This window comes from Tachysurus fulvidraco, chromosome 3 (genome assembly GCF_022655615.1).
Source record: "Tachysurus fulvidraco isolate hzauxx_2018 chromosome 3, HZAU_PFXX_2.0, whole genome shotgun sequence".
NCBI lineage: Eukaryota > Metazoa > Chordata > Actinopteri > Siluriformes > Bagridae > Tachysurus > Tachysurus fulvidraco.
In genome coordinates, this window is record NC_062520.1 from 9881168 (window position 1) to 9893182 (window position 12015).

Here is a 12015-nt window from a genome sequence, read left to right on the forward strand (position 1 = left end):
TCGCCCATACCACAAAAACAGCCTTCTTCCACCTTAGAAATATTGCCAAGCTGAGAAACATCCTGTCTGTATCTGATGCTGAGAAGCTAGTTCATGCATTCATGACCTCTAGACTGGACTACTGTAATGCATTACTAGGTGGTTGTCCTGCATCTTTAATAAATAGGTTACAGTTAGTCCAAAATGCAGTTGCCAGAGTTCTCACTAGGACAAGAAGGTATGATCACATAACCCCAATTTTATCATCTCTACACTGGCTACCTGTTAAGCTTAGAATTGATTACAAACTGCTGCTACTTACGTACAAGGCTCTTAATGCTTTATCTCCCATGTATCTAACTAGTCTTCTAACATGCTACAATCCTTCATGCTCTCTGAGATCACAAAACTCAGGACTTCTGGTAGTTCCCAGAATATCTAAGTCTACTAAAGGCAGTAGAGCGTTTTCTTATTTAGCTCCCAAACTTTGGAACAGTCTTCCTGATAGTGTTCGGGGCTCAGACACACTTTCCCAGTTTAAATGTAGATTAAAAACTCATCTCTTTAGTCAGGCGTGCACACACACATAAAATTATGCACCATTACATTATACTTGCACTTTTTTATGAACAGCAGATATGTTAATCCCTCTACACTGCTTTTCTCTTTCACACCCATCCCGAGGCATCCAGACATAGTACCAGTTCCGATCATCTTCCATGCGATGAAGATTCTGGACCTCCACTGAGATGAGGCTGACTCTGAGAATCCTGAGACATCTACAGATCTACCAGCTCCAGTTGGACTCTATGATACCAAGAGGAGATCTGAACTCCATGTGACCTTTACACCAATTCAACATTTGTTTGACTGTATATTTGTAATCACACCCTCTAGTGTCACCCATATGAGGATAGGTTCCCCTTTGAGTCTGGTTCCTCTCAAGGTTTCTTCCTTACCAATTTAAGGGAGTTTTTCCTTGCCACTACTGCCCGAGTCACCTCAAACTTGCTCATTGGGGACAAATACACATACATACATACATACATACATACATACATACATACATACATACATACATACATACACACTGTGAACTATATATATCTTAAATTTTACCATATTAATTCTCTATATTTATCTTTATGTTTAACTTCTGTTCTATGTTTATGTTCTGTAAAGCTGCTTTGAGACAAAGCCCATTGTAAAAACAAATAAACCTGAATTGAATTGAATTGAATTGAATCTTTTCTAAATATACTCCAGGAAGCTACTGTCATGTTTCGCTGATCTTCATAGATATTTTAGTTGATAGTTCCTTTTGCAGGCTTTAACGCAATTAATGTGAATAAAGAATAAAGTATCATACCATACTATTATACTGACTGAAACACTTTTGATATTCAGATCACACATTTGCTGTGTGTCACAGATGCAACACAGTCTCCAGTTTAATCTTGATCTAAGTTCCGTTTCTGTTTGTGTAGAGATGACATTTTCTCCCCCATGTCCATCTGAGTTTTCAATTTATTTTTCAACTAAATTTATCTTACTGTACGTAAGTGTGTGTGCATGGATGGGTTCCACATCCACCATGAATTTAACCAGGATACAGCAGTTACGGAAGATAAATTAACTATTATAAATTCTGTAAGATTTACAATAGCTGTCAGTTTCCCAAACTGGGAACAGGATTAAAATTTAATCACTGCTTTCATATATTTGGGTTAGGACTTTATGGAAAGCTGGCCTCATCTTAAATTTGATTAAAATGTGCCAGTGAAATGAGATTATATTAAATAAATGCTATATCATTCATCATTCATATATTATTTATAACTCTTGGCAAAATTCCCCTTTTTCATTTCATTTCCCCTTTTCTATTTCTCACACATCTCTAAAACCTCTGATATCTCTCTCTCTCTCTCTCTCTCTCTCTCTCTCTCTCTCTCTCTCTCTCTCTCTCGATACATCTTTCTTGATTATCTTGATACATTTGCGCTTGTCAAGGGTGGGATATACTGCAAGGTGCATCTCAATTAGAATGTCTTGAAAAAGTTCATTTTTTTCAGTAATTCAACTCAAATAGTGAAACTCGTGTATGATATAAATTCAGAACACACTGCTGAGGTGGTATGGAAGCCCAGGTTTCTTTGACAGTGGCCTTCAGCTCATCTGCATTTTTTGGTTTCTTGTTTCTCATCTTCCTCTTGAAAATAGCCCATAGATTCTCTATGAGAAATGCAGGATAGTAAAAAAAACATGGTTCATTAAATAAAACAAACAAAATCAAACACGGACAAAACAAAAGACACATGGAAAAAGTCTGGGTTAGATCCTGACAGTAACCACCCCCCACCCTTCAAGGTGCGGCTCCCAATCACGTATCAATCAAAATATCCGAGGGAGCCATGATTGGGGGGGGGGGGCACAGCAAGGCAGGTGGGGGGAGTGAGGCACAGCTGAACAGAAGGGCCGAGTGATGTCCCCAGCCGAGCAGAAGCACCGAGTGACAACCCCGGCCATACCCACGTATAGAAACCCAGAAATTGAGTGAGTTAGGGTAGGAAAAATCAAAGCAAAAAGCAAATATATGGCAAACATATGGGCCTGCAACACCACTTATGGACAAGAAGTGAGACGACGTCTTCCACGGGAAACAGGAAGTGGAACGACGTCCCCCACGTTCCTAAACCTTGAAACAAGTGTGGGGCGATGTCGCAGGGCACTGCAAAAAAAAAAAAAAAAAAAGCAAAATCAGGCTGGTGACATCCTCTCCAGGCAAGAAGTGAGGCGGCGTCCTCCACGGGAAACAGGAAGCGGAGCGACATCTCCCACAGGAACAAATGCGGAGTGAGGTCTACCGGGGGGAAAAAAACAAAAAATAAAAATAAAACACAAGTTCAAGTCTATAGGTTAAAAGGGCAGAAAGAATAATCCATATCCATAATAATCCAGTGCCAGGCTAAACGCTGTCCCGCCGGGTCTGAGAGTGGCAGAATCCTTCTGTCAGAGAACTGAGGTTAAAAACAGACCCAAATGCAGGATAGTAAAAAAAAAAAAAAAAAAAAAAAAAAAACACGGTTTATTAAATAAAACAAACAAAACCAAACAAAAGACACATGGAGAATTCCGGGCTAGATCCTGACAGGTCTGGTGAGTTTGCTAGCCAGTCAAGCACACCAATAGCATGGTCGTTTAACATTTGGTGCTTTTGGCAATGTGGGCAGGTGACAAATTCAGCTGGAAAATGAAATCAGCACCTTTAAAAAGCTGGTCAGCAGAAGGAAGCATGAAGTGCTCTTAAATTTCTTGGTAAACGTCTGCAGTGACTTTGGTTTTCAAAAAACACAGTGGACCAACAGTAGCAGATGGCATTGCACCCAAATCATCATAGACTGTGGAAAAGTCGATGTGGGCTCTGATAAAAATGTGTCAGAAGCCCAGAGTTACAACTTCTAGGACTTTATCTGCTAGCATCTTTGTGCCTGTTACAACAGCACACCTTCTGCAATCTTGTGGAGTCCATGCCTCAACATATCAGAGCTGTCACAAAATCGCATGTATAAAAGCAGACCCAAATGCAGGCATACCAAAATATAAACAGATTTTATTAACAAGACACAAAAAAACACACGAAACAGAAACCAAAACACTGATGCCGACAAAAGAACGAGGACACCTCAAAGCTACACGGAAAAAATAAATATGCTGGAACACCCCCTAGTGTCCATGCAGGAGTGCTGACAGTATTCCCCATCAGCATGACCATGTCCGGGGAACTATGATCCAGGCAAGATCCAGGAGATGGGATCGAGGCACACACCGAGGCAGATGGGGGGGCGAGGCACACGGAGGCATACACAGAACCAGGAATCGTGGGTAACACCACGTCCACTACTATCACCATTGTGGAGATGTCAAAATGCCTACTGGCATTTTTCAGCTGAAATACAGTATTTCCAGTTAGAGCATTAATGCTGATTAAATTCAGTGAAGATTAATTATATATTTCAAGGTAGAAAGAGGAGATCAGTCACATCCAAAGCTGAGGCTTACTTTAGAAATATTATAAGACGTTTTCGATTACAGCTTTATTTTCCAGAGCACTGGGGAGCAAGGACACTTTTACTGATACAATGTTTAATAATAATCTCAGAAGTGAAGAACATTTGATGGACTGAGCAAAAATGTGAAAGGACTGTGCAAGGTGTTCATCAGCTGTCCATTTTTCAACTCAATAGTTTTCTTTTCTGAGCTACTGAGCCCTACACTAGCAGAAATAAAGGTGCAAAGAGTATATTATATACCGTATTTTATTCTTTTTGTATACATCTTCTACCTAGGAAAGTTCATGTGTTTTTTTTGTTTGTTTTAATTAATTAAGTAATTAATTTATTTATTTATTGTGGCATTAAAAGTCCAATTATTACCTTCAATTATTTTTAAAGGTCTTCAAAGTTACAAAACTTACCCTGATACATTTTAGTCTTGTCAACAGATAGCAATGTATTTTACACTTTTGCTTCATTCACTAAAATAAATGATTTTAATTTACTCAAAATCACATCCAATTTGATGTAAAAATGCCTTGATGTCAGGTGTAATAAATTCAATAGTAATTTTAGGACAGTTACGATAGACACTGTCAAGCTTTAGTTAAAGATGAGCTAAAGTATTATTGTAGTTGAGATTTCAAATTGTGTGCTGTTGCAGCCATGTGGACATTATCTTAAAAAGTTGGAATTTTGAAACCTCGGGGCAATTCAAACTCATCTCAAGGTAAATTTCTTTCAAGCTTCACTAAAGGGTATCAGTCACATGGATATCAAAGCTGGAGCTGAGAGCTTTGAGGGACAAGCTGTTTGTGTTTAAAGTCCTTTGGAAAAGTCTAGAACTGCAGAAACAATCTGTGATGACAGATATTTATATAAAGAGCGAACTTGGGCAAAAATGTATCTGCGTATCGCTTTTAACAATGGACATTTTTTCAGAGCAGCTTTACAGAACATAATACAAAGAGTTTAATATTATACAAATATAAATATTATTCAAGATTAATATTAGACTTATATTTAAATGTGTTTGTATTTATTCCCAATGAGCAAGTCTGAGGTGACTGTGGCAAGGGAAAACTCCCTTAAATGGAAAAAGAAGAAACCTTAAGAAGAACCAGACAACTGGGAAACTATCCTCATTTAGGTGACACTGGAGGCTGTGATTGTAAATATGCAGTCCAAATATTGTGTATTGATGAGGAGGTTGTTGTACTCAAAGTCCATATGGAGTTAGAATACTTCTTGAAGCAGAGTCCAACTGGAGCTGGTACATTTATATATACAGCATTTATCAGACACTCTTATCCAGAGTGACTTACATTTTTTTATTTCAGTTTATACACCTGAGCAATTGAGGGTTAAGGGTCTTGCTCAGGGGCCCTGTAGTGGCAACTTGGTGGACTTGGGATTCGAAACCAACGACCTTCCGATCAGTAGTCGAACACCTTAACCACTGAGCTACCACATCCCATCGCTGCATATAAAGAGAAACAAGTGGAGAGGGATTGGCATAGCTGCTGTTCGGAATATTATCCAGTAATAGATAGTGCATGTTCTAGAGCACAAGATTATGGGAACTATTATGTGTATGCCTAACTAAAGAGATAGGTCTTAAATCTACATTTAAACTGGCTATGAATTGGCAGAAATTCTCAGAAGAAGGGATTTGGGCTGAGTTTGCAGACGATGATCAGAAGACCAAGGAGAAGCTGAGGGGAAAAAATGGAATCAGTAAGTTATCCAGGAACCACAGAATTTGGCTGAGACTGAGGTAGGTATGTAGTCTAGGTCTCAGTGACTGTAGAATATGCTCTGATCAGGAAACAGTGGAAAAACTTTTTTCTAATGCTATCTCTTTTTTAATCTGTTATATCACAACAACTGAAAGGTTGAATAATTTCTGGCTTTCGAGTGCCAAAAAAACAGAAATAAATGTGGTGCCGTGGGCGGCCAGGGATTCTAAAAATATACCATAACAGGTTATTTCCTCAAACAACTTCATTCAAAAATGAGTTAAGAGAATATAACAATATAATAATGTATCCATAAAAAAATACAAAGTGAAAATCTATTGAAATCTTTTGGAAATGGTAGTTAGTTGCATTTATCTGATTTACTTATTATGAGTTTACTAGAAAATAAATATATGATTAATTAATTCTATAGATATTCCACGAGTTAATTTTATGAAGAACTACACTATATAGCTTGTTTGTGGACACACGACTATGGCAGCCATATGTGGTTGAATATTGACAATGTACACAATTAGACAAATTGCTTTCCTATGCTGAACAGAGCCCTTACCTAATCCCCACTGGAAGAATGAACTGGAACACCGTCTGCACCCCAGACCTTCTCACCCAACATCAGTCCTGACCTCAATGATGCCCTCGAAGCTCAATGGCAAAATAACCCCCAAGCCATGATCCAAAACTGGGTCTTATTATATCAGCAAATGGAAACTAAATCTGTAATGGGATGTTCAGTAAGCACATATATGTGTGAGAGTCAGGTGTGTACATAATTTTGACCATATAGTTTAGATATTTGAATTTAAGCTTAGAAGACAATAACCAGCATTTACTGAATAAAGGAAACTCTTAAAAGGTATAAAGTATAACATTTGTCATATATATTTCATAGCAAACTAGACACATTTAGGGTTTTACTGTCTATATTAACAGCTATATAGGAATGTGTCAGTCTATAATCAATAATTCATACGTCCACTTGGCAGTTGTAGATGGTAGTTAGAGTTTCACATGCAAATTATGCCACAATTTGACATTACAGGTGAATACAAACATTATCTTTAATCAACAGGAAACTGACTATAAGAGGCTTAGATCAGCTATTTTGTATTAAGTGAAGCATGATACTTTACAATTACATTTTACATTTATGGCATTTGCCAGACATTAGCCTAAAAACAAGAATACACTGTAACTGATGAGCTATGCTAGTTCATTCCCTGTAGTCCTTAAACTGATCACACTCTAAACCCAACTGGATTCGAAGTTTAGCACATTTCTCATTAAATCCTAAATGACAACTAAGATGCAGTTACACTTTCCCCATGAGAAACATCTACTCATTTGTTTTTCTCTGCTGCTTTAATTAACGCCTTATCAAAAGAGCTTAGTTGGTTGGTGAGACCAACTGGGAATTGTGCATTATCATAATTGGCTTTAGAATTCTTAATAGTACATCTCATTTTCAGAAAGCTTTTTTTAATTCAAAGGGTGCACTCCTAAATGGGCTTGAGAGACCTGAGATTAAGGGTATTTGCAGAGGCATCCTGAAACACATGTAAGATTCAGGTAGATGAGGGTGGATAATGGGGTTTGACATAGATTTACATTCCTGACTTTATGTGAGCTTTAAAAGAAATGCAAGGATTGTGAATACAGATTTACTGGCAAAGAACCATTATTATTCACCATTTAGGGGAAGTCGTGGCCTAATGGTTAAGGACTTTGACTCCTAACCTTAATGTTGTGGGTTCGAGTCTCGGGCCGGCAATACCACGACTGAGGTGCCTTTGAGCAAGGCACCGAAGCCCCCCAACTGCTCCCTGGGCGCCGCAGCATAAATGGCTGCCCACTGCTCCAGGTGTGTGTTCACGGTTTGTGTGTGTGTGTGTTCACGGTGTGTGTGCGCACTTTGAATGGGTTAAATGCAGAGAACGAATTCATTATTCGCCGTGTCATTATTATTATTGTTGTTGTTGTTGTTGTTGTTATTATTATTATTATTATTATTATTATTATTATTATTATTATTATTATTATTCAAATGAATAAGTAGCAAAATGTTTTGAATTTCAATGTCAGGTTTAATTGCTAACAGATTCTCACATTATCATTACATTTACCTAGCCTTCTAGCTTTCTTGGGAGGCATTGGCAAAACACAGTCCCACTCCACTCGCTGAAGCAGCAACCTCCACAATTAAAAGGAGCAAAATCTAATACTTTTAATTGGTGCAGTATGGAAGCACCAATGAACAACTTTGTCAGATTTTAACTTGCCTGGGCGACTTCTAATATCTAGTTAGGCTTTTTCTACCGTGAGGTTCATGGAGAGCTGAAGACCAGAGAGCTGATATTTCAAATTAAATGTCAGTAGGAATTTGCAAAATCCACGAATCTCTGCAGATCCTTAGTAGTGCGAGATGGCTGTTAGTGCCTTCACCTTGGACATGTCCCTCTCAACAGCTCTCTCATTGAGCATATAGTCCAGACATTTTACTGCTAGATAATGAAATATGTTCATATTTTGAAAAAAGCGGTAGATGTCCAGAATCTTGTCAGACATAATTACCAAGTTCTTCTTTAGTGGCTGAGAAGATTGTGATTTTGCCAGTGTAGACGGGTTCAGGAACTCTTTGAGGACTTCATTTAGAAAGAAGACTAACGGTGCTTTGAGGAGCCTATATGGCATAACTAAATATGTGTATTGACCTGATGTGCTTCAACACATCCCTGTCTCAGAAAAGTTATTTGAGCTGCATTGATCAGGTTTGTAAAAATGTTGATTCTTCTCACCTGTAGAAATGCAGATAAATTGAGTTGGAGATCGTAACAATATATCACTGTGACTGCATTAAGAACCCTGTTATTAATGCATGGCTGATGGCCTCCATAAAGAAGAACCCAGTAGATGGAAGCAACTTAGTTTACGAGCCTGTTAGATATATTTTTCATAGCCTTTAGGTTTCATAGGTGTCCTTATTTTAATATTGTCATTACTCTGGGTTGCCACTCAGAGCAGAAATGTCTCTTTCACAAAACAACATTTTGACCAGTCAATTCAGTCTGCAATGTATTGCTGAGTCACTGGTGAAACACAGTATTTAAAGCTTCCCAAAATTCCCTCTTGAACAAAATGAACGTTTGCTGGAGCATGGATTAATTAAACATAGTGGTGGCCCATGTCAGCACTCATTTAGATTGCATGGAGAGTAATAGTTACATTTTATTCCAAGTCTCTATGATAGATGAAGTACTTGCAATAAAAAAAAATGCAATAAAATAAAATTGTCATACGATATGTAAATCCCTACCACAGGCATGAATGAGTTCTTCCATGGCAAAAAGATTTGATGTAGCTTTGAGCATGAGTACCTAGCAGTTGTATTCTGATGCAATTTCAGCTTGAATGATGCATACTACTGCTAGATCCACAATCCAACATGTGGAGATAAAACAGGCACAAATTTAAGTTATTTTCAAAACAGACAGTGATGGACAATGGCTTAGAACTTTGCAGGGAATATTTGTGACCATGTGCTTTATTTAGTGAGTGTACCCCTTTTACTGAGACTGAGACAACTGAGAAATAACTTGATTTCAAGGGACTGTGCCCTCTTGTGGCATGGCAGTGAATTGTCCCAGATGAGTGTGAAAGGAAATAGTTTCTGAACTACTACTGTTTTAGTTTCAACATATCAGTGTCAGACATGCAGAGTGCTCAGAGAATCCAGCAGTTAGTCAGAATCTATAACAGTTTTACAGTGGAATAATAGATCATGGCATTATACCTGGTACACGTTGTTGTTGTTCTTTCAGCTGCTCCCTGTTTGGGGCCATCACAGCAGATCACAATATGGTCAGCATATTAGATTTTCGCACAGGTTTTATGCTGGATGCCTTTTCTGACACAACCATCCAATTTTATCCGGGTTTGGGACCAGCACAGAGAACTAGCTCTGTAGAGGCTTGATTAACTCCCTGCCCAGGAAGTGAACCCTAGCTGCGCAATGAGAGAGTGGGACACTGCCACTGGACCATCAGGAAGCTCATTATACTTGGAAAATATTATAAAATAGTCGCCTCACGTTCACCTCACACCTCCAGGATCAGGGTTCGATTCTCCACCATGTGTGTGCGCGTCTCCCCGTGCCTCAGGGGTTTCCTCCATGTACTCCGGTTTCCTCCCCCGGTCCAAAGACATGCATGGTAGGGTGAGTGGCATCTCTGGAAAATTGTCCGTAGTGTGTGAGTGTGTGAGTGAATGAAAGTGTGTGTGTGCCCTGCGATGGGTTGGCACTCCATCCAGGGTGTATCCTGCCTTCATGCCCGATTACGCCTAAGATAAGCACAGGCTCCCCGTGACCCGAGAAGTTCGGATAAGCGGTAGAAAATGAGTGAGTGAGACTGAGCCGTAAGTATAATGCATTGATTTATGATCTAATCATTATACAGTATTTGATTATTGTATAAAACTAGCTAAGTAATACATTTTTGAACAGATTTTGGAAGTAAAGTGAGAGTGAAAAAAAAAATTCAGGCCAACAGATGAAGCAGATAAAACAGAACACACAGAGATATAAACAGACATCGCTGCCTCTGCTATTTTAAAAACCGCCATCCACCACTGTTGGGTTTGGACACTACTCAGATCAGATCAGTTTTAGTAAGTCTCTGTAGCTTTGCATTCCAGGATTTGTGCAGTTTATCCCATTAATCCTGGCAGATTCACTCAAAGTCATATAAGATTGGATGGGGAACATCTGTGAAGTGCAATCATAAGGTATTTCTTTGAGGAGCTCTCTGTGTTTGGCTGCATTCATCCTTCCCTCAATTCTGTCTTTTTTCTGTCCATGCTGCTGCAGGTCAATATTACGCTGCTGCCACCAACATACTTCAGCCTATAGATTGTGTTATGAGTTGATGAGCAGTACCTGGTTTTTGTCAGATATAGTTCTTGGATCTGAATCGTTATTCAAATGAGATTATTTTTTTTAACTTTGCATATTTAATTCATTTTAAATGATGTTTTAAACACAATAAAATATCCAAAAACCAACTTAATACTGTATACCAACTTAACAGTTATATAGTGATATTGGTTTTGCCTCTGCAATTGGAAAATTGAGTCAGCCTGTGAATAAGCAAAATTAGTGCCTATCGATTGGTCTGCAGCTTAGAAATGAAGTGAGGCAGGCAAAATAGCTAATGTTTTCAAGCTCCATGAATAACGACAAACGCCTTATATAGATACAAAAGAATGAACAGAACAAGCACAGAATAAGAACTGGTGAGTATAATACATAAACCCAACAGATGTCAACAAGCACCTTAGCTAACTTATCTTTAAACTGCATGTGGAAATTGATTTCATTATTCAATCTCTTCAGACCACCGTGATCTGTTTCATTTTTTTTTAAATAGTAATAATTAAATAATAAAAGAAAATAAGATAATTGTCTCATAGACATGGCTGTCACAATTTATTGAAAAAAAAAAGAAAAAAAAAAGAAAATGAACACAGAATTTAAAAAAATAAATATTTGAAAAGAGCAACAAACAGCTTGTCATTTAATTTCTGGTTATTTATTTATTTATTTGTTTATTTATTTATTTATTTATTTGTCTATCTATCTATCTATCTATTTGTTTGGTTGTTTGTTTATGTTTATTTTTCTTCATCATCTAATGGTGTATTTGCCACCGTGAGTCAGGACAAAAAAGATTTCTACACGGTTTTATGAGTGGGTTCGAACTGATGGGGTCAAAAACTATCAAGATAAAGTGACAAATATCACAAGTGATCATGGCTGGACATTTCTATCACAGGGAAGACAGGTCGAATTGGAAAAGCAACAGTGCCCCCTGCCGGCTGCTTTCAGACTAAATTAAGTGTGTGGTTCCAGGGTTGAGGGGCTTTACAAAGAAAAGAATGAGGTTTAAACTCTACTTTCTTTACAAGGTGAGCAATAAAAAAATAGCTTCTGTATCATTTCATCTGGTTTAATATTTGAAAGCGGTATTTTTCTGCACCCGGGATTGTCTGTCTCTTCTGTTACAAAAGCTTCAGAATGTCCTATTCTTTCTTCCAGCTTCAGTGAAATACTTTACGGCCTGACCTTTAGAAAAAAGAAAGAAAAATCAATTGTTCATTTACTCCTGCATATGCTGTGTAAGCAGGTTTTTGAAACTTTGGAGTAGGCTGTAAGATGGGGGGGCGGGATC